We start from the raw sequence: 27,955 nt of genomic DNA, 5'->3' as shown, positions 1-27,955 counted from the left end.
CAGGGTAGATAAGGTGAGTGGTATCAGTCTGTTCCCCAGGGGAGATAAGGTGAGTGATATCAGTGTGTTCTTCAGGGTAGATAAGGTGAGTGGTATCAGTCTGTTCCCCGGTGTAGATAAGGTGAGTGGTATCAGTCTGTTCCCTGGCGAGATAAGGTGAGTGGTATCAGTCTGTTCCCTGGGGTAGAGAAGGTGAGTGATATCAGTCTGTTCCCCAGGGTAGATAAGCTGTGTGGTATCAGTCTGTTCCCTGGGGTAGATTAGGTGAGTAGTATCAGTCTGTTCCCCAGTGTAGATAAGGTGAGTGGTAACAGTCTGTTCCCCAGGGGAGATAAGGTGAGTGGTATCAGTCTGTTCCCCAGGGTAGATAAGGTGAGTGGTAACTGTCTGTTCCCCAGGGTAGATAAGGTGAGCGGTATCAGTCTGTTCCCTGGGGTAGATAAGGTGAGTAGTATCAGTCTGTTCCCTGGGGTAGATAAGTTGTGTGGTATCAGTCTGTTCCCCAGGGTAGAGAAGTTGACTGGTAACAGTCTGTTCCCCAGGGTAGATAAGTTGAGTGATAGATAGATAGATAGATAGATAGATAGATACTTTATTCATCCCCATGTGGAAATTCAACATTGTTTCCAATGTCCCATACACTTATTGTAGCAAAACTAATTACGTACAATACTTAACTCAGTAAAAATATGATATGCATCTAAAATCACCCACTCAAAAAGCATTAATAATAGCTTTTTAAAAGTTCTTATGTAGTTTACTTAAATACATTGAGTCCTAACCCCGGCACTTTAACATATCTTGCTCCTGGCGGTTGAATTGTAAAGCCGAATGGTATCAGTCTGTTCCCCAGGGTAGAGAAGGTGAGTTGTATCAGTCTGTTCCCCAGGGTAGAGAAGGTGAGTTGTAACAGTCTGTTCCCCAGGGGAGATAAGGTGAGTGGTAACAGTCTGTTCCCCGGGGTGGATAAGGTGGATGCTATCAGTCTGTTCCCCAGGGTAAATAAGGTGGATGGTAACAGTCTGTTCCCTGGGGTAGATTAGGTGAGTAGTATCAGTCTGTTCCCCAGTGTAGATAAGGTGAGTGGTAACAGTCTGTTCCCCAGGGGAGATAAGGTGAGTGGTATCAGTCTGTTCCCCAGGGTAGATAAGGTGAGTGGTAACTGTCTGTTCCCCAGGGTAGATAAGGTGAGCGGTATCAGTCTGTTCCCTGGGGTAGATAAGGTGAGTAGTATCAGTCTGTTCCCCGGGGTGGATAAGGTGAGTGGTAACAGTCTGTTCCCTGGGGTAGATAAGTTGTGTGGTATCAGTCTGTTCCCCAGGGTAGAGAAGTTGACTGGTAACAGTCTGTTCCCCAGGGTAGATAAGGTGAGTGGTATCAGTCTGTTCCCCAGGGGACATAAGGTGAGTGGTATCAGTCTGTTCCCTGGGGTAGAGAAGGTGAGTGTTATCAGTCGGTTCCTCAGGGTAGGTAAGTTGTGTGGTATCAGTCTGTTCCCCAGGGTAGATAAGGTTAGTGGTATCAGTCTGATCCCCAGGGTAGATAAGTTGTGTGGTATCAGTCTGTTCCCCAGAGTAGATAAGTTGTGTGGTATCAGTCTGTTCCCCAGGGTAGATACGGTGAGTGGTAACAGTCTGTTCTCCAGGGTAGATAAGGTGAGTGTTATCAGTCTGTTCCCCAGGGTAGATAAGTTGTGTGGTATCAGTCTGTTCCCCAGGGTAGATAAGGTGAGTGGTATCAGTCTGTTCCCCGGGGTAGAGAAGGTGAGTGTTATCAGTCTGTTCCCCGGGGTAGATAAGGTGAGTGGTATCAGTCTGTTCCCCAGGGTAGATAAGGTGAGTGTTATCCGTCTGTTCCCCGGGGTAGATAAGGTGAGTGATATCAGTCTGTTCCCCGGGGTAGATAAGGTGAGTGATATCAGTCTGTTCCCCGGGGTAGATAAGCTGTGTGATATCAGTCTCTTCTTCAGAGTAGATAAGGTGGATGGTAATAGTCTTTTCCCTGGGGAGATAAGGTGAGTGTTATCAGTCTGTTCCACAGGGTAGATAAGTTGTGTGGTATCTGTCTGTTCCCCAGGGTAGATAAGGTGAGTGGTATCAGTCTGTTCCCCGGTGTAGATAAGGTGAGTGGTATCAGTCTGTTCCCTGGCGAGATAAGGTGAGTGGTATCAGTCTGTTCCCTGGGGTAGAGAAGGTGAGTGATATCAGTCTGTTCCCCAGGGTAGATAAGCTGTGTGGTATCAGTCTGTTTCCCAGGGGAGATAAGGTGAGTGATATCAGTGTGTTTTTCATGGTAGATAAGGTGAGTGGTATCAGTCTGTTCCCTGGGGTAGATAAGGTGAGTGATATCAGTCTGTTCTTCAGGATAGAGAAGGTGAGTGTTATCAGTCTGTTCCCCGGGGTAGATAAGGTGAGTGGTATCAGTCTGTTCCCTGGGGAAATAATGTGAATGATATCAGTCTGTTCCCCGGGGTAGATAAGGTGAGTGGTATCAGTCTGTTCCGCGGAGTAGATAAGTTCAGTGGTATCAGTCTGTTCCCCAGGGTAGATAAGTTGAGTGATAGATAGATAGATAGATAGATAGATAGATAGATAGATAGATAGATAGATAGATAGATAGATAGATAGATAGATAGATACTTTATTCATCCCCATGGGGAAATTCAACATTTTTTCCAATGTCCCATACACTTATTGTAGCAAAACTAATTACGTACAATACTTAACTCAGTAAAAATATGATATGCATCTAAAATCACCCACTCAAAAAGCATTAATAATAGCTTTTTAAAAGTTCTTATGTAGTTTACTTAAATACATTGAGTCCTAACCCCGGCACTTTAACATATCTTGCTCCTGGCGGTTGAATTGTAAAGCCGAATGGTATCAGTCTGTTCCCCAGGGTAGAGAAGGTGAGTTGTATCAGTCTGTTCCCCAGGGTAGAGAAGGTGAGTTGTATCAGTCTGTTCCCCAGGGGAGATAAGGTGAGTGGTAACAGTCTGTTCCCCGGGGTGGATAAGGTGGATGCTATCAGTCTGTTCCCCAGGGTAAATAAGGTGGATGGTAACAGTCTGTTCCCTGGGGTAGATTAGGTGAGTAGTATCAGTCTGTTCCCCAGTGTAGATAAGGTGAGTGGTAACAGTCTGTTCCCCAGGGGAGATAAGGTGAGTGGTATCAGTCTGTTCCCCAGGGTAGATAAGGTGAGTGGTAACTGTCTGTTCCCCAGGGTAGATAAGGTGAGCGGTATCAGTCTGTTCCCTGGGGTAGATAAGGTGAGTAGTATCAGTCTGTTCCCTGGGGTAGATAAGTTGTGTGGTATCAGTCTGTTCCCCAGGGTAGAGAAGTTGACTGGTAACAGTCTGTTCCCCAGGGTAGATAAGTTGAGTGATAGATAGATAGATAGATAGATAGATAGATACTTTATTCATCCCCATGTGGAAATTCAACATTGTTTCCAATGTCCCATACACTTATTGTAGCAAAACTAATTACGTACAATACTTAACTCAGTAAAAATATGATATGCATCTAAAATCACCCACTCAAAAAGCATTAATAATAGCTTTTTAAAAGTTCTTATGTAGTTTACTTAAATACATTGAGTCCTAACCCCGGCACTTTAACATATCTTGCTCCTGGCGGTTGAATTGTAAAGCCGAATGGTATCAGTCTGTTCCCCAGGGTAGAGAAGGTGAGTTGTATCAGTCTGTTCCCCAGGGTAGAGAAGGTGAGTTGTAACAGTCTGTTCCCCAGGGGAGATAAGGTGAGTGGTAACAGTCTGTTCCCCGGGGTGGATAAGGTGGATGCTATCAGTCTGTTCCCCAGGGTAAATAAGGTGGATGGTAACAGTCTGTTCCCTGGGGTAGATTAGGTGAGTAGTATCAGTCTGTTCCCCAGTGTAGATAAGGTGAGTGGTAACAGTCTGTTCCCCAGGGGAGATAAGGTGAGTGGTATCAGTCTGTTCCCCAGGGTAGATAAGGTGAGTGGTAACTGTCTGTTCCCCAGGGTAGATAAGGTGAGCGGTATCAGTCTGTTCCCTGGGGTAGATAAGGTGAGTAGTATCAGTCTGTTCCCCGGGGTGGATAAGGTGAGTGGTAACAGTCTGTTCCCTGGGGTAGATAAGTTGTGTGGTATCAGTCTGTTCCCCAGGGTAGAGAAGTTGACTGGTAACAGTCTGTTCCCCAGGGTAGATAAGGTGAGTGGTATCAGTCTGTTCCCCAGGGGACATAAGGTGAGTGGTATCAGTCTGTTCCCTGGGGTAGAGAAGGTGAGTGTTATCAGTCGGTTCCTCAGGGTAGGTAAGTTGTGTGGTATCAGTCTGTTCCCCAGGGTAGATAAGGTTAGTGGTATCAGTCTGATCCCCAGGGTAGATAAGTTGTGTGGTATCAGTCTGTTCCCCAGAGTAGATAAGTTGTGTGGTATCAGTCTGTTCCCCAGGGTAGATACGGTGAGTGGTAACAGTCTGTTCTCCAGGGTAGATAAGGTGAGTGTTATCAGTCTGTTCCCCAGGGTAGATAAGTTGTGTGGTATCAGTCTGTTCCCCAGGGTAGATAAGGTGAGTGGTATCAGTCTGTTCCCCGGGGTAGAGAAGGTGAGTGTTCTCAGTCTGTTCCCCGGGGTAGATAAGGTGAGTGGTATCAGTCTGTTCCCCAGGGTAGATAAGGTGAGTGTTATCCGTCTGTTCCCCGGGGTAGATAAGGTGAGTGATATCAGTCTGTTCCCCGGGGTAGATAAGGTGAGTGATATCAGTCTGTTCCCCGGGGTAGATAAGGTGAGTGATATCAGTCTGTTCCCCGGGGTAGATAAGGTGAGTGTTATCCGTCTGTTCCCCGGGGTAGATAAGGTGAGTGATATCAGTCATTTCCCCGGCGTAGATAAGGTGAGTGTTATCAGTCTGTTCCCCAGTGTAGATAAGTTGTGTGGTTTCTGTCTGTTCCCCAGGGTAGATAAGGTGAGTGGTATCAGTCTGTTCCCTGGGGTAGAGAAGGTGAGTGATATCAGTCTGTTCCCCAGGGTAGATAAGCTGTGTGGTATCTGTCTGTTCCCCAGGGTAGATAAGGTGAGTGATATCAGTCTGTTCCCCGGGGTAGATAAGCTGTGTGATATCAGTCTCTTCTTCAGAGTAGATAAGGTGGATGGTAATAGTCTATTCCCTGGGGAGATAAGGTGAGTGTTATCAGTCTGTTCCACAGGGTAGATAAGTTGTGTGGTATCTGTCTGTTCCCCAGGGTAGATAAGGTGAGTGGTATCAGTCTGTTCCCCAGGGGAGATAAGGTGAGTGATATCAGTGTGTTCTTCAGGGTAGATAAGGTGAGTGGAATCAGTCTGTTCCCCGGTGTAGATAAGGTGAGTGGTATCAGTCTGTTCCCTGGCGAGATAAGGTGAGTGGTATCAGTCTGTTCCCTGGGGTAGAGAAGGTGAGTGATATCAGTCTGTTCCCCAGGGTAGATAAGCTGTGTGGTATCAGTCTGTTTCCCAGGGGAGATAAGGTGAGTGATATCAGTGTGTTTTTCATGGTAGATAAGGTGAGTGGTATCAGTCTGTTCCCTGGGGTAGATAAGGTGAGTGATATCAGTCTGTTCTTCAGGATAGAGAAGGTGAGTGTTATCAGTCTGTTCCCCGGGGTAGATAAGGTGAGTGGTATCAGTCTGTTCCCTGGGGAAATAATGTGAATGATATCAGTCTGTTCCCCGGGGTAGATAAGGTGAGTGGTATCAGTCTGTTCCGCGGAGTAGATAAGTTCAGTGGTATCAGTCTGTTCCCCAGGGTAGATAAGTTGAGTGATAGATAGATAGATAGATAGATAGATAGATAGATAGATAGATAGATAGATAGATAGATACTTTATTCATCCCCATGGGGAAATTCAACATTTTTTCCAATGTCCCATACACTTATTGTAGCAAAACTAATTACGTACAATACTTAACTCAGTAAAAATATGATATGCATCTAAAATCACCCACTCAAAAAGCATTAATAATAGCTTTTTAAAAGTTCTTATGTAGTTTACTTAAATACATTGAGTCCTAACCCCGGCACTTTAACATATCTTGCTCCTGGCGGTTGAATTGTAAAGCCGAATGGTATCAGTCTGTTCCCCAGGGTAGAGAAGGTGAGTTGTATCAGTCTGTTCCCCAGGGTAGAGAAGGTGAGTTGTATCAGTCTGTTCCCCAGGGGAGATAAGGTGAGTGGTAACAGTCTGTTCCCCGGGGTGGATAAGGTGGATGCTATCAGTCTGTTCCCCAGGGTAAATAAGGTGGATGGTAACAGTCTGTTCCCTGGGGTAGATTAGGTGAGTAGTATCAGTCTGTTCCCCAGTGTAGATAAGGTGAGTGGTAACAGTCTGTTCTCCAGGGTAGATAAGGTGAGTGTTATCAGTCTGTTCCCCAGGGTAGATAAGTTGTGTGGTATCAGTCTGTTCCCCAGGGTAGATAAGGTGAGCGGTATCAGTCTGTTCCCCGGGGTAGAGAAGGTGAGTGTTATCAGTCTGTTCCCCGGGGTAGATAAGGTGAGTGGTATCAGTCTGTTCCCCAGGGTAGATAAGGTGAGTGTTATCCGTCTGTTCCCCGGGGTAGATAAGGTGAGTGTTATCAGTCATTTCCCCGGCGTAGATAAGGTGAGTGTTATCAGTCTGTTCCCCAGTGTAGATAAGTTGTGTGGTTTCTGTCTGTTCCCCAGGGTAGATAAGGTGAGTGGTATCAGTCTGTTCCCTGGGGTAGAGAAGGTGAGTGATATCAGTCTGTTCCCCAGGGTAGATAAGCTGTGTGGTATCTGTCTGTTCCCCAGGGTAGATAAGGTGAGTGATATCAGTCTGTTCCCCGGGGTAGATAAGCTGTGTGATATCAGTCTCTTCTTCAGAGTAGATAAGGTGGATGGTAATAGTCTATTCCCTGGGGAGATAAGGTGAGTGTTATCAGTCTGTTCCACAGGGTAGATAAGTTGTGTGGTATCTGTCTGTTCCCCAGGGTAGATAAGGTGAGTGGTATCAGTCTGTTCCCCAGGGGAGATAAGGTGAGTGATATCAGTGTGTTCTTCAGGGTAGATAAGGTGAGTGGAATCAGTCTGTTCCCCGGTGTAGATAAGGTGAGTGGTATCAGTCTGTTCCCTGGCGAGATAAGGTGAGTGGTATCAGTCTGTTCCCTGGGGTAGAGAAGGTGAGTGATATCAGTCTGTTCCCCAGGGTAGATAAGGTGAGTGGTAACTGTCTGTTCCCCAGGGTAGATAAGGTGAGCGGTATCAGTCTGTTCCCTGGGGTAGATAAGGTGAGTAGTATCAGTCTGTTCCCTGGGGTAGATAAGTTGTGTGGTATCAGTCTGTTCCCCAGGGTAGAGAAGTTGACTGGTAACAGTCTGTTCCCCAGGGTAGATAAGTTGAGTGATAGATAGATAGATAGATAGATAGATAGATACTTTATTCATCCCCATGTGGAAATTCAACATTGTTTCCAATGTCCCATACACTTATTGTAGCAAAACTAATTACGTACAATACTTAACTCAGTAAAAATATGATATGCATCTAAAATCACCCACTCAAAAAGCATTAATAATAGCTTTTTAAAAGTTCTTATGTAGTTTACTTAAATACATTGAGTCCTAACCCCGGCACTTTAACATATCTTGCTCCTGGCGGTTGAATTGTAAAGCCGAATGGTATCAGTCTGTTCCCCAGGGTAGAGAAGGTGAGTTGTATCAGTCTGTTCCCCAGGGTAGAGAAGGTGAGTTGTAACAGTCTGTTCCCCAGGGGAGATAAGGTGAGTGGTAACAGTCTGTTCCCCGGGGTGGATAAGGTGGATGCTATCAGTCTGTTCCCCAGGGTAAATAAGGTGGATGGTAACAGTCTGTTCCCTGGGGTAGATTAGGTGAGTAGTATCAGTCTGTTCCCCAGTGTAGATAAGGTGAGTGGTAACAGTCTGTTCCCCAGGGGAGATAAGGTGAGTGGTATCAGTCTGTTCCCCAGGGTAGATAAGGTGAGTGGTAACTGTCTGTTCCCCAGGGTAGATAAGGTGAGCGGTATCAGTCTGTTCCCTGGGGTAGATAAGGTGAGTAGTATCAGTCTGTTCCCCGGGGTGGATAAGGTGAGTGGTAACAGTCTGTTCCCTGGGGTAGATAAGTTGTGTGGTATCAGTCTGTTCCCCAGGGTAGAGAAGTTGACTGGTAACAGTCTGTTCCCCAGGGTAGATAAGGTGAGTGGTATCAGTCTGTTCCCCAGGGGACATAAGGTGAGTGGTATCAGTCTGTTCCCTGGGGTAGAGAAGGTGAGTGTTATCAGTCGGTTCCTCAGGGTAGGTAAGTTGTGTGGTATCAGTCTGTTCCCCAGGGTAGATAAGGTTAGTGGTATCAGTCTGATCCCCAGGGTAGATAAGTTGTGTGGTATCAGTCTGTTCCCCAGAGTAGATAAGTTGTGTGGTATCAGTCTGTTCCCCAGGGTAGATACGGTGAGTGGTAACAGTCTGTTCTCCAGGGTAGATAAGGTGAGTGTTATCAGTCTGTTCCCCAGGGTAGATAAGTTGTGTGGTATCAGTCTGTTCCCCAGGGTAGATAAGGTGAGTGTTATCCGTCTGTTCCCCGGGGTAGATAAGGTGAGTGATATCAGTCTGTTCCCCGGGGTAGATAAGGTGAGTGATATCAGTCTGTTCCCCGGGGTAGATAAGCTGTGTGATATCAGTCTCTTCTTCAGAGTAGATAAGGTGGATGGTAATAGTCTTTTCCCTGGGGAGATAAGGTGAGTGTTATCAGTCTGTTCCACAGGGTAGATAAGTTGTGTGGTATCTGTCTGTTCCCCAGGGTAGATAAGGTGAGTGGTATCAGTCTGTTCCCCAGGGGAGATAAGGTGAGTGATATCAGTGTGTTCTTCAGGGTAGATAAGGTGAGTGGTATCAGTCTGTTCCCCGGTGTAGATAAGGTGAGTGGTATCAGTCTGTTCCCTGGCGAGATAAGGTGAGTGGTATCAGTCTGTTCCCTGGGGTAGAGAAGGTGAGTGATATCAGTCTGTTCCCCAGGGTAGATAAGCTGTGTGGTATCAGTCTGTTCCCTGGGGTAGATTAGGTGAGTAGTATCAGTCTGTTCCCCAGTGTAGATAAGGTGAGTGGTAACAGTCTGTTCCCCAGGGGAGATAAGGTGAGTGGTATCAGTCTGTTCCCCAGGGTAGATAAGGTGAGTGGTAACTGTCTGTTCCCCAGGGTAGATAAGGTGAGCGGTATCAGTCTGTTCCCTGGGGTAGATAAGGTGAGTCGTATCAGTCTGTTCCCTGGGGTAGATAAGTTGTGTGGTATCAGTCTGTTCCCCAGGGTAGAGAAGTTGACTGGTAACAGTCTGTTCCCCAGGGTAGATAAGTTGAGTGATAGATAGATAGATAGATAGATAGATAGATACTTTATTCATCCCCATGTGGAAATTCAACATTGTTTCCAATGTCCCATACACTTATTGTAGCAAAACTAATTACGTACAATACTTAACTCAGTAAAAATATGATATGCATCTAAAATCACCCACTCAAAAAGCATTAATAATAGCTTTTTAAAAGTTCTTATGTAGTTTACTTAAATACATTGAGTCCTAACCCCGGCACTTTAACATATCTTGCTCCTGGCGGTTGAATTGTAAAGCCGAATGGTATCAGTCTGTTCCCCAGGGTAGAGAAGGTGAGTTGTATCAGTCTGTTCCCCAGGGTAGAGAAGGTGAGTTGTAACAGTCTGTTCCCCAGGGGAGATAAGGTGAGTGGTAACAGTCTGTTCCCCGGGGTGGATAAGGTGGATGCTATCAGTCTGTTCCCCAGGGTAAATAAGGTGGATGGTAACAGTCTGTTCCCTGGGGTAGATTAGGTGAGTAGTATCAGTCTGTTCCCCAGTGTAGATAAGGTGAGTGGTAACAGTCTGTTCCCCAGGGGAGATAAGGTGAGTGGTATCAGTCTGTTCCCCAGGGTAGATAAGGTGAGTGGTAACTGTCTGTTCCCCAGGGTAGATAAGGTGAGCGGTATCAGTCTGTTCCCTGGGGTAGATAAGGTGAGTAGTATCAGTCTGTTCCCCGGGGTGGATAAGGTGAGTGGTAACAGTCTGTTCCCTGGGGTAGATAAGTTGTGTGGTATCAGTCTGTTCCCCAGGGTAGAGAAGTTGACTGGTAACAGTCTGTTCCCCAGGGTAGATAAGGTGAGTGGTATCAGTCTGTTCCCCAGGGGACATAAGGTGAGTGGTATCAGTCTGTTCCCTGGGGTAGAGAAGGTGAGTGTTATCAGTCGGTTCCTCAGGGTAGGTAAGTTGTGTGGTATCAGTCTGTTCCCCAGGGTAGATAAGGTTAGTGGTATCAGTCTGATCCCCAGGGTAGATAAGTTGTGTGGTATCAGTCTGTTCCCCAGAGTAGATAAGTTGTGTGGTATCAGTCTGTTCCCCAGGGTAGATACGGTGAGTGGTAACAGTCTGTTCTCCAGGGTAGATAAGGTGAGTGTTATCAGTCTGTTCCCCAGGGTAGATAAGTTGTGTGGTATCAGTCTGTTCCCCAGGGTAGATAAGGTGAGTGGTATCAGTCTGTTCCCCGGGGTAGAGAAGGTGAGTGTTATCAGTCTGTTCCCCGGGGTAGATAAGGTGAGTGGTATCAGTCTGTTCCCCAGGGTAGATAAGGTGAGTGTTATCCGTCTGTTCCCCGGGGTAGATAAGGTGAGTGATATCAGTCTGTTCCCCGGGGTAGATAAGGTGAGTGATATCAGTCTGTTCCCCGGGGTAGATAAGCTGTGTGATATCAGTCTCTTCTTCAGAGTAGATAAGGTGGATGGTAATAGTCTTTTCCCTGGGGAGATAAGGTGAGTGTTATCAGTCTGTTCCACAGGGTAGATAAGTTGTGTGGTATCTGTCTGTTCCCCAGGGTAGATAAGGTGAGTGGTATCAGTCTGTTCCCCAGGGGAGATAAGGTGAGTGATATCAGTGTGTTCTTCAGGGTAGATAAGGTGAGTGGTATCAGTCTGTTCCCCGGTGTAGATAAGGTGAGTGGTATCAGTCTGTTCCCTGGCGAGATAAGGTGAGTGGTATCAGTCTGTTCCCTGGGGTAGAGAAGGTGAGTGATATCAGTCTGTTCCCCAGGGTAGATAAGCTGTGTGGTATCAGTCTGTTCCCTGGGGTAGATTAGGTGAGTAGTATCAGTCTGTTCCCCAGTGTAGATAAGGTGAGTGGTAACAGTCTGTTCCCCAGGGGAGATAAGGTGAGTGGTATCAGTCTGTTCCCCAGGGTAGATAAGGTGAGTGGTAACTGTCTGTTCCCCAGGGTAGATAAGGTGAGCGGTATCAGTCTGTTCCCTGGGGTAGATAAGGTGAGTAGTATCAGTCTGTTCCCTGGGGTAGATAAGTTGTGTGGTATCAGTCTGTTCCCCAGGGTAGAGAAGTTGACTGGTAACAGTCTGTTCCCCAGGGTAGATAAGTTGACTGATAGATAGATAGATAGATAGATAGATAGATAGATACTTTATTCATCCCCATGTGGAAATTCAACATTGTTTCCAATGTCCCATACACTTATTGTAGCAAAACTAATTACGTACAATACTTAACTCAGTAAAAATATGATATGCATCTAAAATCACCCACTCAAAAAGCATTAATAATAGCTTTTTAAAAGTTCTTATGTAGTTTACTTAAATACATTGAGTCCTAACCCCGGCACTTTAACATATCTTGCTCCTGGCGGTTGAATTGTAAAGCCGAATGGTATCAGTCTGTTCCCCAGGGTAGAGAATGTGAGTTGTATCAGTCTGTTCCCCAGGGTAGAGAAGGTGAGTTGTAACAGTCTGTTCCCCAGGGGAGATAAGGTGAGTGGTAACAGTCTGTTCCCCGGGGTGGATAAGGTGGATGCTATCAGTCTGTTCCCCAGGGTAAATAAGGTGGATGGTAACAGTCTGTTCCCTGGGGTAGATTAGGTGAGTAGTATCAGTCTGTTCCCCAGTGTAGATAAGGTGAGTGGTAACAGTCTGTTCCCCAGGGGAGATAAGGTGAGTGGTATCAGTCTGTTCCCCAGGGTAGATAAGGTGAGTGGTAACTGTCTGTTCCCCAGGGTAGATAAGGTGAGCAGTATCAGTCTGTTCCCTGGGGTAGATAAGGTGAGTAGTATCAGTCTGTTCCCCGGGGTGCATAAGGTGAGTGGTAACAGTCTGTTCCCCAGGGGACATAAGGTGAGTGGTATCAGTCTGTTCCCTGGGGTAGAGAAGGTGAGTGTTATCAGTCGGTTCCTCAGGGTAGGTAAGTTGTGTGGTATCAGTCTGTTCCCCAGGGTAGATAAGGTTAGTGGTATCAGTCTGATCCCCAGGGTAGATAAGTTGTGTGGTATCAGTCTGTTCCCCAGAGTAGATAAGTTGTGTGGTATCAGTCTGTTCCCCAGGGTAGATACGGTGAGTGGTAACAGTCTGTTCTCCAGGGTAGATAAGGTGAGTGTTATCAGTCTGTTCCCCAGGGTAGATAAGTTGTGTGGTATCAGTCTGTTCCCCAGGGTAGATAAGGTGAGTGGTATCAGTCTGTTCCCCGGGGTAGAGAAGGTGAGTGTTATCAGTCTGTTCCCCGGGGTAGATAAGGTGAGTGGTATCAGTCTGTTCCCCAGGGTAGATAAGGTGAGTGTTATCCGTCTGTTCCCCGGGGTAGATAAGGTGAGTGATATCAGTCTGTTCCCCGGGGTAGATAAGGTGAGTGATATCAGTCTGTTCCCCGGGGTAGATAAGCTGTGTGATATCAGTCTCTTCTTCAGAGTAGATAAGGTGGATGGTAATAGTCTTTTCCCTGGGGAGATAAGGTGAGTGTTATCAGTCTGTTCCACAGGGTAGATAAGTTGTGTGGTATCTGTCTGTTCCCCAGGGTAGATAAGGTGAGTGGTATCAGTCTGTTCCCCAGGGGAGATAAGGTGAGTGATATCAGTGTGTTCTTCAGGGTAGATAAGGTGAGTGGTATCAGTCTGTTCCCCGGTGTAGATAAGGTGAGTGGTATCAGTCTGTTCCCTGGCGAGATAAGGTGAGTGGTATCAGTCTGTTCCCTGGGGTAGAGAAGGTGAGTGATATCAGTCTGTTCCCCAGGGTAGATAAGCTGTGTGGTATCAGTCTGTTCCCTGGGGTAGATTAGGTGAGTAGTATCAGTCTGTTCCCCAGTGTAGATAAGGTGAGTGGTAACAGTCTGTTCCCCAGGGGAGATAAGGTGAGTGGTATCAGTCTGTTCCCCAGGGTAGATAAGGTGAGTGGTAACTGTCTGTTCCCCAGGGTAGATAAGGTGAGCGGTATCAGTCTGTTCCCTGGGGTAGATAAGGTGAGTAGTATCAGTCTGTTCCCTGGGGTAGATAAGTTGTGTGGTATCAGTCTGTTCCCCAGGGTAGAGAAGTTGACTGGTAACAGTCTGTTCCCCAGGGTAGATAAGTTGAGTGATAGATAGATAGATAGATAGATAGATAGATACTTTATTCATCCCCATGTGGAAATTCAACATTGTTTCCAATGTCCCATACACTTATTGTAGCAAAACTAATTACGTACAATACTTAACTCAGTAAAAATATGATATGCATCTAAAATCACCCACTCAAAAAGCATTAATAATAGCTTTTTAAAAGTTCTTATGTAGTTTACTTAAATACATTGAGTCCTAACCCCGGCACTTTAACATATCTTGCTCCTGGCGGTTGAATTGTAAAGCCGAATGGTATCAGTCTGTTCCCCAGGGTAGAGAAGGTGAGTTGTATCAGTCTGTTCCCCAGGGTAGAGAAGGTGAGTTGTAACAGTCTGTTCCCCAGGGGAGATAAGGTGAGTGGTAACAGTCTGTTCCCCGGGGTGGATAAGGTGGATGCTATCAGTCTGTTCCCCAGGGTAAATAAGGTGGATGGTAACAGTCTGTTCCCTGGGGTAGATTAGGTGAGTAGTATCAGTCTGTTCCCCAGTGTAGATAAGGTGAGTGGTAACAGTCTGTTCCCCAGGGGAGATAAGGTGAGTGGTATCAGTCTGTTCCCCAGGGTAGATAAGGTGAGTGGTAACTGTCTGTTCCCCAGGGTAGATAAGGTGAGCGGTATCAGTCTGTTCCCTGGGGTAGATAAGGTGAGTAGTATCAGTCTGTTCCCCGGGGTGGATAAGGTGAGTGGTAACAGTCTGTTCCCTGGGGTAGATAAGTTGTGTGGTATCAGTCTGTTCCCCAGGGTAGAGAAGTTGACTGGTAACAGTCTGTTCCCCAGGGTAGATAAGTTGTGTGGTATCAGTCTGTTCCCCAGAGTAGATAAGTTGTGTGGTATCAGTCTGTTCCCCACGGTAGATACGGTGAGTGGTAACAGTCTGTTCTCCAGGGTAGATAAGGTGAGTGTTATCAGTCTGTTCCCCAGGGTAGCTAAGTTGTGTGGTATCAGTCTGTTCCCCAGGGTAAATAAGGTGAGTGGTATCAGTCTGTTCCCCGGGGTAGAGAAGGTGAGTGTTATCAGTCTGTTCCCCGGGGTAGATAAGGTGAGTGGTATCAGTCTGTTCCCCAGGGTAGATAAGGTGAGTGATATCAGTCTGTTCCCCGGGGTAGATAAGGTGAGTGATATCAGTCTGTTCCCCGGGGTAGATAAGCTGAGTGATATCAGTCTCTTCTTCAGAGTAGATAAGGTGGATGGTAATAGTCTTTTCCCTGGGGAGATAAGGTGAGTGTTATCAGTCATTTCCCCGGCGTAGATAAGGTGAGTGTTATCAGTCTGTTCCCCAGTGTAGATAAGTTGTGTGGTATCTGTCTGTTCCCCAGGGTAGATAAGGTGAGTGGTATCAGTCTGTTCCCTGGGGTAGAGAAGGTGAGTGATATCAGTCTGTTCCCCAGGGTAGATAAGCTGTGTGGTATCTGTCTGTTCCCCAGGGTAGATAAGGTGAGTGATATCAGTCTGTTCCCCGGGGTAGATAAGCTGTGTGATATCAGTCTCTTCTTCAGAGTAGATAAGGTGGATGGTAATAGTCTTTTCCCTGGGGAGATAAGGTGAGTGTTATCAGTCTGTTCCACAGGGTAGATAAGGTGAGTGGTATCAGTCTGTTCCCCAGGGGAGATAAGGTGAGTGATATCAGTGTGTTCTTCAGGGTAGATAAGGTGAGTGGTATCAGTCTGTTCCCCGGTGTAGATAAGGTGAGTGGTATCAGTCTGTTCCCTGGCGAGATAAGGTGAGTGGTATCAGTCTGTTCCCTGGGGTAGAGAAGGTGAGTGATATCAGTCTGTTCCCCAGGGTAGATAAGCTGTGTGGTATCAGTCTTTTTCCCAGGGGAGATAAGGTGAGTGATATCAGCGTGTTTTTCAGGGTAGATAAGGTGAGTGGTATCAGTCTGTTCCCTGGGGTAGATAAGGTGAGTGATATCAGTCTGTTCTTCAGGATAGAGAAGGTGAGTGTTATCAGTCTGTTCCCCCGGGTAGATAAGGTGAGTGGTATCAGTCTGTTCCCTGGGGAAATAATGTGAATGATATCAGTCTGTTCCCCGGGGTAGATAAGGTGAGTGGTAACTGTCTGTTCCCCAGGGTAGATAAGGTGAGCGGTATCAGTCTGTTCCCTGGGGTAGATAAGGTGAGTAGTATCAGTCTGTTCCCCGGGGTAGATAAGGTGAGTGGTAACAGACTGTTCCCTGGGGTAGATAAGTTGTGTGGTATCAGTCTGTTCCCCAGGGTAGAGAAGGTGACTGGTAACAGTCTGTTCGCCAGGGTAGATAAGGTGATTGGTATCAGTCTGTTCCCCAGGGGACATAAGGTGAGTAATATCAGTCTGTTCCCTGGGGTAGATAAGGTGAGTAGTATCAGTCTGTTCCCCAGGGTAGATAAGGTGAGTGGTATCAGTCTGTTCCCCAGGGGACATAAGGTGAGTGGTAACAGTCTGTTCTCTGGGATAGATAAGGTGAGTAGTATCAGTCTGTTCCCCAGGGTAGATAAGGTGAGTGGTATCAGTCTGTTTCCCAGGGGACATAAGGTGAGTGGTAACAGTCTGTTCTCTGGGGTAGATAAGGTGAGTGGTATCAGTCTGTTCCCCGGGGTAGATAAGGTTAGTGGTAACAGTCTGTTCCCTGGGGTAGATAAGGTGAGTGGTATCCGTCTGTTCCCCAGGGTAGATAAGGTGAGTGGTAACATTCTGTTCCCCGGGGTATATAAGGTGAGATGTAACAATCAGTTCCCCAGGGGAGATAAGGTGTGTGGTATCAGTCTGTTCCCCGGGGAAGATAAGGTTAGTGGTAACAGTCTGTTCCCTGGGGTAGAAAATGTGAGTGGTATCCGTCTGTTCCCCAGGGTAGATAAGGTGAGTGGTAACATTCTGTTCCCCGGGGTATATAAGGTGAGATGTAACAATCTGTTCCCCTGGGGAGATAAGGTGAGTGGTATCAGTCTGTTCCCCGGGTTAGATAAGGTGAGTGATATCAGTCTGTTCTTCAGGGTAGATAAGTTGTGTGGTATCAGTCTGTTCCCCAGGGTAGATAAGGTGAGTGGTATCAGTCTGTTCCCCAGGGTAGATAAGTTGTGTGGTATCAGTCTGTTCCCCAGGGTAGATAAGGTGAGTGATAACAGTCTGTTCCCCAGGGTAGGTACGGTGAGTGGTAACAGTCTGTTCCCCAGGGTAGATAAGGTAAGTGTTATCAGTCTGTTCCCCAGGGTAGATATGTTGTGTGTTATCTGTCTGTTCCCCAGGGTAGATAAGGTGAGTGGTATCAGTCTGTTCCCCGGGGTAGGTACGGTGAGTGGTAACAGTCTGTTCCCCAGGGTAGATAAGGTGAGTGATAACAGTCTGTTCCCCAGGGTAGGTACGGTGAGTGGTAACAGTCTGTTCCCCAGGGTAGATCAGGTGAGTGTTATCATCCTGTTCCCCAGGGTAGATATGTTGTGTGTTATCGGTCTGTTCCCCAGGGTAGATAAGTTGTGTGGTATCAGTCTGTTCCCCAGGGTAGATAAGGTGAGTGGTAACAGTCTGTTCCCCAGGGTAGATAAGTTGTGTGGTATCAGTCTGTTCCCCAGTGTAGATAAGTTGTGTGGTATCAGTCTGTTCCCCAGGGTAGATAAGGTGAGTGGTAACAGTCTGTTCCCCAGGGTAGATAAGTTGTGTGGTATCAGTCTGTTCCCGAGGGTAGATACGGTGAGTGGTATCTGTCTGTTCCCCAGGGTAGATAAGGTGAGTGGTATCAGTCTGTTCCCCAGGGTAGATAATGTGAGTGTTATCAGTCGGTTCCTCAGGGTAGATAAGTTGTGTGGTATCAGTCTGTTCCCCAGGGTAGATAAGGTTAGTGGTATCAGTCTGATCCCCAGGGTAGATAAGTTGTGTGGTATCAGTCTGTTCCCCAGAGTAGATAAGTTGTGTGGTATCAGTCTGTTCCCCAGGGTAGATACGGTGAGTGGTATCAGTCTGTTCCCCAGGTTAGATAATGTGACTGGTATCAGTCTGTTCCCCAGTGTAGATAAGTTGTGTGGTATCAGTCTGTTCCCCAGGGTAGATAAGGTGAGTGATAACAGTCTGTTCCCCAGGGTAGGTACGGTGAGTGGTAACAGTCTGTTCCCCAGGGTAGATAAGGTGAGTGTTATCAGTCTGTTCCCCAGGGTAGATATGTTGTGTGTTATCTGTCTGTTCCCCAGGGTAGATAAGTTGTCTGGTATCAGTCTGTTCCCCAGGGTAGATATGTTGTGTGTTATCTGTCTGTTCCCCAGGGTAGATAAGGTGAGTGGTATCAGTCTGTTCCCCGGGGTAGAGAAGGTGAGTGTTATCAGTCGGTTCCTCAGGGTAGATAAGTTGTGTGGTATCAGTCTGTTCCCCAGGGTAGATAAGGTTAGTGGTATCAGTCTGATCCCCAGGGTAGATAAGTTTTGTGGTATCAGTCTGTTCCCCAGGGTAGATACGGTGAGTGGTAACAGTCTGTTCTCCAGGGTAGATAATGTGAGTGTTATCAGTCTGTTCCCCAGGGTAGATAAGTTGTGTGGTATCAGTCTGTCCCCCAGGGTAGATAAGGTGAGTGGTATCAGTCTGTTCCCCGGGGTAGAGAAGGTGAGTGTTATCAGTCTGTTCCCCGGGGTAGATAAGGTGAGTGGTATCAGTCTGTTCCCCGGGGTAGATAAGGTGAGTGATATCAGTCTGTTCCCCGGGGTAGATAAGCTGAGTGATATCAGTCTCTTCTTCAGAGTAGATAAGGTGGATGGTAATAGTCTTTTCCCTGGGGAGATAAGGTGAGTGTTATCAGTCAGTTCCCCGGCGTAGATAAGGTGAGTGTTATCAGTCTGTTCCCCAGTGTAGATAAGTTGTGTGGTATCTGTCTGTTCCCCAGGGTAGATAAGGTGAGTGGTATCAGTCTGTTCCCTGGGGTAGAGAAGGTGAGTGATATCAGTCTGTTCCCCAGGGTAGATAAGGTGAGTGGTATCTGTCTGTTCCCCAGGGTAGATAAGGTGAGTGATATCAGTCTGTTCCCCGGCGTAGATAAGGTGAGTGTTATCAGTCTGTTCCCCAGTGTAGATAAGTTGTGTGGTATCTGTCTGTTCCCCAGGGTAGATAAGGTGAGTGGTATCAGTCTGTTCCCTGGGGTAGAGAAGGTGAGTGATATCAGTCTGTTCCCCAGGGTAGATAAGCTGTGTGGTATCTGTCTGTTCCCCAGGGTAGATAAGGTGAGTGATATCAGTCTGTTCCCCGGGGTAGATAAGCTGAGTGATATCAGTCTCTTCTTCAGAGTAGATAAGGTGGATGGTAATAGTCTTTTCCCTGGGGAGATAAGGTGAGTGTTATCAGTCTGTTCCACAGGGTAGATAAGTTGTGTGGTATCTGTCTGTTCCCCAGGGTAGATAAGGTGAGTGGTATCAGTCTGTTCCCCAGGGGAGATAAGGTGAGTGATATCAGTGTGTTCTTCAGGGTAGATAAGGTGAGTGGTATCAGTCTGTTCCCCGGTGTAGATAAGGTGAGTGGTATCAGTCTGTTCCCTGGCGAGATAAGGTGAGTGGTATCAGTCTGTTCCCTGGGGTAGAGAAGGTGAGTGATATCAGTCTGTTCCCCAGGGTAGATAAGCTGTGTGGTATCAGTCTGTTTCCCAGGGGAGATAAGGTGAGTGATATCAGTGTGTTTTTCAGGGTAGATAAGGTGAGTGGTATCAGTCTGTTCCCTGGGGTAGATAAGGTGAGTGATATCAGTCTGTTCTTCAGGATAGAGAAGGTGAGTGTTATCAGTCTGTTCCCCGGGGTAGATAAGGTGAGTGGTATCAGTCTGTTCCCTGGGGAAATAATGTGAATGATATCAGTCTGTTCCCCGGGGTAGATAAGGTGCGTGGTATCAGTCTGTTCCGCGGAGTAGATAAGTTCAGTGGTATCAGTCTGTTCCCCAGGGTAGATAAGTTGAGTGATAGATAGATAGATAGATAGATAGATAGATAGATAGATAGATAGATAGATAGATAGATAGATACTTTATTCATCCCCATGGGGAAATTCAACATTTTTTCCAATGTCCCATACACTTATTGTAGCAAAACTAATTACGTACAATACTTATCTCAGTAAAAATATGATATGCATCTAAAATCACCCACTCAAAAAGCATTAATAATAGCTTTTTAAAAGTTCTTATGTAGTTTACTTAAATACATTGAGTCCTAACCCCGGCACTTTAACATATCTTGCTCCTGGCGGTTGAATTGTAAAGCCGAATGGTATCAGTCTGTTCCCCAGGGTAGAGAAGGTGAGTTGTATCAGTCTGTTCCCCAGGGTAGAGAAGGTGAGTTGTATCAGTCTGTTCCCCAGGGGAGATAAGGTGAGTGGTAACAGTCTGTTCCCCGGGGTGGATAAGGTGGATGCTATCAGTCTGTTCCCCAGGGTAAATAAGGTGGATGGTAACAGTCTGTTCCCTGGGGTAGATTAGGTGAGTGGTAACAGTCTGTTCCCCAGGGGAGATAAGGTGAGTGGTATCAGTCTGTTCCCCAGGGTAGATAAGGTGAGTGGTAACTGTCTGTTCCCCAGGGTTGATAAGGTGAGCGGTATCAGTCTGTTCCCTGGGGTAGATAAGGTGAGTAGTATCAGTCTGTTCCCCGGGGTAGATAAGGTGAGTGGTAACAGTCTGTTCCCTGGGGTAGATAAGTTGTGTGGTATCAGTCTGTTCCCCAGGGTAGAGAAGGTGACTGGTAACAGTCTGTTCCCCAGGGTAGATAAGGTGAGTGGTATCAGTCTGTTCCCCAGGGGACATAAGGTGAGTGGTATCAGTCTGTTCCCTGGGGTAGATAAGGTGAGTAGTATCAGTCTGTTCCCCAGGGTAGATAAGGTGAGTGGTATCAGTCTGTTCCCCAGGGTAGAGAATGTGACTGGTAACAGTCTGTTCCCCAGGGTAGATAAGTTGAGTGGTATCAGTCTGTTCCCCAGGGTAGATAAGGTGATTGGTATCAGTCTGTTCCCCAGGGGACATAAGGTGAGTGGTATCAGTCTGTTCCCTGGGGTAGATAAGGTGAGTAGTATCAGTCTGTTCCCCAGGGTAGATAAGGTGAGTGGTATCAGTCTGTTCCCCAGGGGACATAAGGTCTGTGGTAACAGTCTGTTCTCTGGGATGGATAAGGTGAGTAGTATCAGTCTGTTCCCCAGGGTAGATAAGGTGAGTGGTATCAGTCTGTTCCCCAGGGGACATAAGGTGAGTGGTAACAGTCTGTTCTCTGGGGTAGATAAGGTGAGTGGTATCAGTCTGTTCCCCGGGGTAGATAAGGTTAGTGGTAACAGTCTGTTCCCTGGGGTAGATAAGGTGAGTGGTATCCGTCTGTTCCCCAGGGTAGATAAGGTGAGTGGTAACATTCTGTTCCCCGGGGTATATAAGGTGAGATGTAACAATCTGTTCCCCAGGGGAGATAAGGTGAGTGGTATCCGTCTGTTCCCCAGGGTAGATACGGTGAGTGGTATCAGTCTGTTCCCCAGGTTAGATAATGTGACTGGTATCAGTCTGTTCCCCAGTGTAGATAAGTTGTGTGGTATCAGTCTGTTCCCCAGGGTAGATAAGGTGAGTGATAACAGTCTGTTCCCCAGGGTAGGTACGGTGAGTGGTAACAGTCTGTTCCCCAGGGTAGATAAGGTGAGTGTTATCAGTCTGTTCCCCAGGGTAGATATGTTGAGTGTTATCTGTCTGTTCCCCAGGGTAGATAAGTTGTGTGGTATCAGTCTGTTCCCCAGGGTAGATATGTTGTGTGTTATCTGTCTGTTCCCCAGGGTAGATAAGGTGAGTGGTATCAGTCTGTTCCCCGGGGTAGAGAAGGTGAGTGTTATCAGTCGGTTCCTCAGGGTAGATAAGTTGTGTGGTATCAGTCTGTTCCCCAGGGTAGATAAGGTTAGTGGTATCAGTCTGATCCCCAGGGTAGATAAGTTTTGTGGTATCAGTCTGTTCCCCAGGGTAGATACGGTGAGTGGTAACAGTCTGTTCTCCAGGGTAGATAATGTGAGTGTTATCAGTCTGTTCCCCAGGGTAGATAAGTTGTGTGGTATCAGTCTGTTCCCCAGGGTAGATAAGGTGAGTGGTATCAGTCTGTTCCCCGGGGTACAGAAGGTGAGTGTTATCAGTCTGTTCCCCGGGGTAGATAAGGTGAGTGGTATCAGTCTGTTCCCCGGGGTAGATAAGGTGAGTGATATCAGTCTGTTCCCCGGGGTAGATAAGCTGAGTGATATCAGTCTCTTCTTCAGAGTAGATAAGGTGGATGGTAATAGTCTTTTCCCTGGGGAGATAAGGTGAGTGTTATCAGTCAGTTCCCCGGCGTAGATAAGGTGAGTGTTATCAGTCTGTTCCCCAGTGTAGATAAGTTGTGTGGTATCTGTCTGTTCCCCAGGGTAGATAAGGTGAGTGGTATCAGTCTGTTCCCTGGGGTAGAGAAGGTGAGTGATATCAGTCTGTTCCCCAGGGTAGATAAGCTGTGTGGTATCTGTCTGTTCCCCAGGGTAGATAAGGTGAGTGATATCAGTCTGTTCCCCGGCGTAGATAAGGTGAGTGTTATCAGTCTGTTCCCCAGTGTAGATAAGTTGTGTGGTATCTGTCTGTTCCCCAGGGTAGATAAGGTGAGTGGTATCAGTCTGTTCCCTGGGGTAGAGAAGGTGAGTGATATCAGTCTGTTCCCCAGGGTAGATAAGCTGTGTGGTATCTGTCTGTTCCCCAGGGTAGATAAGGTGAGTGATATCAGTCTGTTCCCCGGGGTAGATAAGCTGAGTGATATCAGTCTCTTCTTCAGAGTAGATAAGGTGGATGGTAATAGTCTTTTCCCTGGGGAGATAAGGTGAGTGTTATCAGTCTGTTCCACAGGGTAGATAAGTTGTGTGGTATCTGTCTGTTCCCCAGGGTAGATAAGGTGAGTGGTATCAGTCTGTTCCCCAGGGGAGATAAGGTGAGTGATATCAGTGTGTTCTTCAGGGTAGATAAGGTGAGTGGTATCAGTCTGTTCCCCGGTGTAGATAAGGTGAGTGGTATCAGTCTGTTCCCTGGCGAGATAAGGTGAGTGGTATCAGTCTGTTCCCTGGGGTAGAGAAGGTGAGTGATATCAGTCTGTTCCCCAGGGTAGATAAGCTGTGTGGTATCAGTCTGTTTCCCAGGGGAGATAAGGTGAGTGATATCAGTGTGTTTTTCAGGGTAGATAAGGTGAGTGGTATCAGTCTGTTCCCTGGGGTAGATAAGGTGAGTGATATCAGTCTGTTCTTCAGGATAGAGAAGGTGAGTGTTATCAGTCTGTTCCCCCGGGTAGATAAGGTGAGTGGTATCAGTCTGTTCCCTGGGGAAATAATGTGAATGATATCAGTCTGTTCCCCGGGGTAGATAAGGTGCGTGGTATCAGTCTGTTCCGCGGAGTAGATAAGTTCAGTGGTATCAGTCTGTTCCCCAGGGTAGATAAGTTGAGTGATAGATAGATAGATAGATAGATAGATAGATAGATAGATAGATAGATAGATAGATAGATAGATACTTTATTCATCCCCATGGGGAAATTCAACATTTTTTCCAATGTCCCATACACTTATTGTAGCAAAACTAATTACGTACAATACTTATCTCAGTAAAAATATGATATGCATCTAAAATCACCCACTCAAAAAGCATTAATAATAGCTTTTTAAAAGTTCTTATGTAGTTTACTTAAATACATTGAGTCCTAACCCCGGCACTTTAACATATCTTGCTCCTGGCGGTTGAATTGTAAAGCCGAATGGTATCAGTCTGTTCCCCAGGGTAGAGAAGGTGAGTTGTATCAGTCTGTTCCCCAGGGTAGAGAAGGTGAGTTGTATCAGTCTGTTCCCCAGGGGAGATAAGGTGAGTGGTAACAGTCTGTTCCCCGGGGTGGATAAGGTGGATGCTATCAGTCTGTTCCCCAGGGTAAATAAGGTGGATGGTAACAGTCTGTTCCCTGGGGTAGATTAGGTGAGTAGTATCAGTCTGTTCCCCAGTGTAGATAAGGTGAGTGGTAACAGTCTGTTCCCCAGGGGAGATAAGGTGAGTGGTATCAGTCTGTTCCCCAGGGTAGATAAGGTGAGTGGTAACTGTCTGTTCCCCAGGGTTGATAAGGTGAGCGGTATCAGTCTGTTCCCTGGGGTAGATAAGGTGAGTAGTATCAGTCTGTTCCCCGGGGTAGATAAGGTGAGTGGTAACAGTCTGTTCCCTGGGGTAGATAAGTTGTGTGGTATCAGTCTGTTCCCCAGGGTAGAGAAGGTGACTGGTAACAGTCTGTTCCCCAGGGTAGATAAGGTGAGTGGTATCAGTCTGTTCCCCAGGGGACATAAGGTGAGTGGTATCAGTCTGTTCCCTGGGGTAGATAAGGTGAGTAGTATCAGTCTGTTCCCCAGGGTAGATAAGGTGAGTGGTATCAGTCTGTTCCCCAGGGTAGAGAATGTGACTGGTAACAGTCTGTTCCCCAGGGTAGATAAGTTGAGTGGTATCAGTCTGTTCCCCAGGGTAGATAAGGTGATTGGTATCAGTCTGTTCCCCAGGGGAGATAAGGTGAGTGGTATCAGTCTGTTCCCTGGGGTAGATAAGGTGAGTAGTATCAGTCTGTTCCCCAGGGTAGATAAGGTGAGTGGTATCAGTCTGTTCCCCAGGGGACATAAGGTCTGTGGTAACAGTCTGTTCTCTGGGATGGATAAGGTGAGTCGTATCAGTCTGTTCCCCAGGGTAGATAAGGTGAGTGGTATCAGTCTGTTCCCCAGGGGACATAAGGTGAGTGGTAACAGTCTGTTCTCTGGGGTAGATAAGGTGAGTGGTATCAGTCTGTTCCCCGGGGTAGATAAGGTTAGTGGTAACAGTCTGTTCCCTGGGGTAGATAAGGTGAGTGGTATCCGTCTGTTCCCCAGGGTAGATAAGGTGAGTGGTAACATTCTGTTCCCCGGGGTATATAAGGTGAGATGTAACAATCTGTTCCCCAGGGGAGATAAGGTGAGTGGTATCAGTCTGTTCCCCGGGGTAGATAAGGTTAGTGGTAACAGTCTGTTCCCTGGGGTAGAAAAGGTGAGTGGTATCCGTCTGTTCCCCAGGGTAGATAAGGTGAGTGGTAACATTCTGTTCCCCGGGGTATATAAGGTGAGATGTAACAATCTGTTCCCCAGGGGAGATAAGGTGAGTGGTATCAGTCTGTTCCCTAGGGGACATAATGTGGGTGTTTGGCCCAGAATAGATCTTAAAACCATAAGGCCATTCGGCCCATCAAAACTTCTTTCTATTCAATCATGGGCTGATCTAATTATTTCAGTCATCCCCACTCTTCTGCTTTCACCCCATCCCATTTGATGCCCTGGCTAATGAAGAACCTATTTATCTCTTGCTTAAATCACCAAATGACTTGGCCTCCACAGCTTCTCATGGCAATAAATTCTACAGAGTTACCACCCTCTGACTGAAGTAATCTCTCCACATCTCTGTTCTAAATGGACATCCTTCAATCCTGAAGTTGTGCCCTCTTGTCCTGGAATTCCCTACCATGGGAAATAACTTTGCCATATCTAATCTGTTCAGGTCTTTTAACATTTGGAATGTTTCTGAGATCCCCCCTCATGCTCCTGAACTCCAAAGTATACAGCCCAAGAGCTGCCAGTTTTTCATGCAGTAACTATTTCATTCCTGTAATCATTCTCATGAATCTTTCTGAACCCTTTCCAATGTCAGTATATCCTTTCTAAAATAATCGGCCCAAAACTGCTCATAAGTGTGCAGTGTGGTCCCACGAGTGCCTGAAAGAGCCTCAACATCACTTCCCTGCTCTTATACTCTATACCTCTAGAAATGAATGCCAACATTGTATTCACTTTCTTCACCACCTACTCAACCTGGCGGTTAACCTTTAGGGTATCCTGCACAAGGATTCCCAAGACCCTTTGCATCAATGCATTTTGAATTCTCTCCCCATCTAAATAATAGCCTGCCTATTTATTTTTCCACCAAAGCGCATGACCATACACTTTCCAACACTGTATTTCATTTGCCACTTCTTTGCTCATTCCCCTAAGTCTCTCTGCATACTCTCTGTTTCCTCAACACTACCCGGTCCTCCACCTATCCTTCTATCATCGGCAAATTTAGCCACAAATCCATTAATCCCATTGTCCAAATCACTGACATAACATCGTAAAACGCAGCGGTCCCACCACCGACCACTGTGGAACTCCACCGGCAACCGGCAGCCAGCCAGGATAGGATCCCTTTATTCCCACTCTCTGTTTTCTGCCAATCAGTCAATGCTCCACCCATGCTAGTAACTTCCCTGTAAGTCCATGGGATCTTATCTTGCTAAGCAGCCTCGTGCGGCACCTTGTCAAAGGCCTTCTGAGAATCCAAGTACACCACATCCACTGCATCTCCTTTGTCTACCCTGCTTGTAATTTCCTCAAAAAATTGCAGTAAATTAGTAAGGCAGGATTTTCCTTTCAGGAAACCAAGAGCTGGCTTTGGCCTATCTTGTCATGTACCTCCAGGTACTCTGTAATCTCATCCCTAAGAATCAATTCCAACAACTTCCCGACCACTGATGTCAGGCTAACAGGTCTATAGTTTCCTTTCTGCTGCCTCCCACCCTTCTTAAATAGCGGAGTAACATTTGCAATTTTCCAGTCATCCGGTACAATGCCAGAATCTATTGATTCTTGAAAGATCATTGTTAATGCTTCTGCAATCTTTCCAGCCTCTTCCTTCAGAACCCAAGGGTGCATTCCATCAGGTCCAGGAGATTTATCCACCCTCAGACCATTAAGCTTCCTGAGCACCTTCTCAGTTGTAATTTTCACTGCACAAACTTCACTTCCCTGACACTCTTGAATATCCGGTATACTGCAGATGTCTTCCATTGTGAAGACTGATACAAGATATGCATTTGGTTCCTCTGCCATCTCTGTGTCTCTCATTACAATATCCAGTGCCATTTTCTATTGGTCCTATATCTACCCTCGACTCTCTTTCACCCTTTATATACTTAAAATAGCTTTTAGTATCTTCTTTGATATTAGTTGCCAGCTTCTTTTCATAATTCATCTTTTCCTTCCTCATGACCTTCTTAGATTCATTCTGCATGTTTTTAAAAGCTCCCCAGTTCTCTGTCTTCCCACTAGCTCTGGCTTCCTTGTATACCCTCTCTTTTGCTTTCACTTTGGCTCTGACTTCACTTGTCAGCCACAGTAGTGTCCTTCATCCATTTGAAAATTTCTTCTGATTTGGAATATATCTTTCTTGCACTTCACTTATTTCTCTCATTAACTCCAGCCATTGCTGCCCTGCTGTCCTTCCTGCTCGTGTCCTTTTCCAGTCAACTTTGGCCATTTCCCCTCTCATGCCATTGTAATTCCCTTTATTCAACTGAAATACCGACTCATTGGAATTTAGTTTCTCCTTCTCAAATTTCAAAGTTAACTGGATCATATTCTGTCTCTTGAGGACCAGTACTGACCTGGTTTTCCCAATCCACTTTCATGTTAAATCCTCAAAGATTATCATGACATTGCCCTACTGACACGCCTTTTCTATCTCCTGCTGTAATTTGTAATCCGCATCCCAGCTGCTGTTTGGAGGCCTGTATACAACTGCCATTAGGGTCCTTTTACCTTTGCTATTTCTTAACTCAACCCACAGAGATTCTACACCTTCCGATCCTATGTCACCCCTTTCTAATGATTTAGTATTATTTCTTATACACAGGGCCACAGCACCCCCTCTGCCTACTAACCTTTCTTTCCGATGCACTGTATATCTTCGGAGGTGTTGGCAGCTTTCCACTCCTGATCTCTCAATGAGGACCGGTATGTGTTCCCTCGACTTCCTGAAGTCCACAATGAATTTTAGTGACTGAGTGCAAGGTTGCTGATGCAACACCACTCAATCTGGTGAACTGGTCTGTGTGTGACTCAGGTAAAGCCTACCCAAAAGAAACAGCTCTGTCCTCCCTTGGCACTGTGGTCAATGTCCCAGGAATTGGAGCTTATTTCTCCACCATCTCACTTTGAGCCATGAATCGACCTCTCTGAATCTATTTATACTTTGCCAATTAGCACGTGACCCAGCCCTGAACTCCTCATAATCCATCAGGAGAACCTCCATCCAATGTCATTAGTGCCTATGAGAACCACAACAATTTGATCTCTAGCCACCTTCCCCAAACCACCACATTGCAAGTTTTCCTCCAACCCAGAGGAGAGGTCCTTAATGTTAGCTCCAGCGGAAACACAAGCTTTGGGATACCCTGTCTTTTCTGCATGGAAAAGTGCCTGTTCCTCTGACTGTGCTACCTCCTAAGATATTATGTTTCTGCTTTCTACCAGCCCTTCATTCTGACAACTCTTTGTTTCGTGTTGGTGTGATAAGTTTGCACATCCTCGATGCAGACTCCACAGTTGTCCATACAAGGAACAAAATCCTCTTACCTTTTAGCCAAAGGAAAGATCTGAGTCTCCTCTGGAACTATCTTTGGATACCGCCACTGCCTCTTCTGCAGTGACGCTGTCCTGGCCCTGACCATTTGCCAGTTTGTTAGGATGACCTCTTCCTGAGATACAGTATCCAGGTAACTCTCCCC

The sequence above is a fragment of the Hemitrygon akajei genome, chromosome 2 (assembly GCF_048418815.1).
Source record: "Hemitrygon akajei chromosome 2, sHemAka1.3, whole genome shotgun sequence".
Taxonomy (NCBI): Eukaryota; Metazoa; Chordata; class Chondrichthyes; order Myliobatiformes; family Dasyatidae; genus Hemitrygon; species Hemitrygon akajei.
This window is presented reverse-complemented; position numbering follows the sequence as displayed.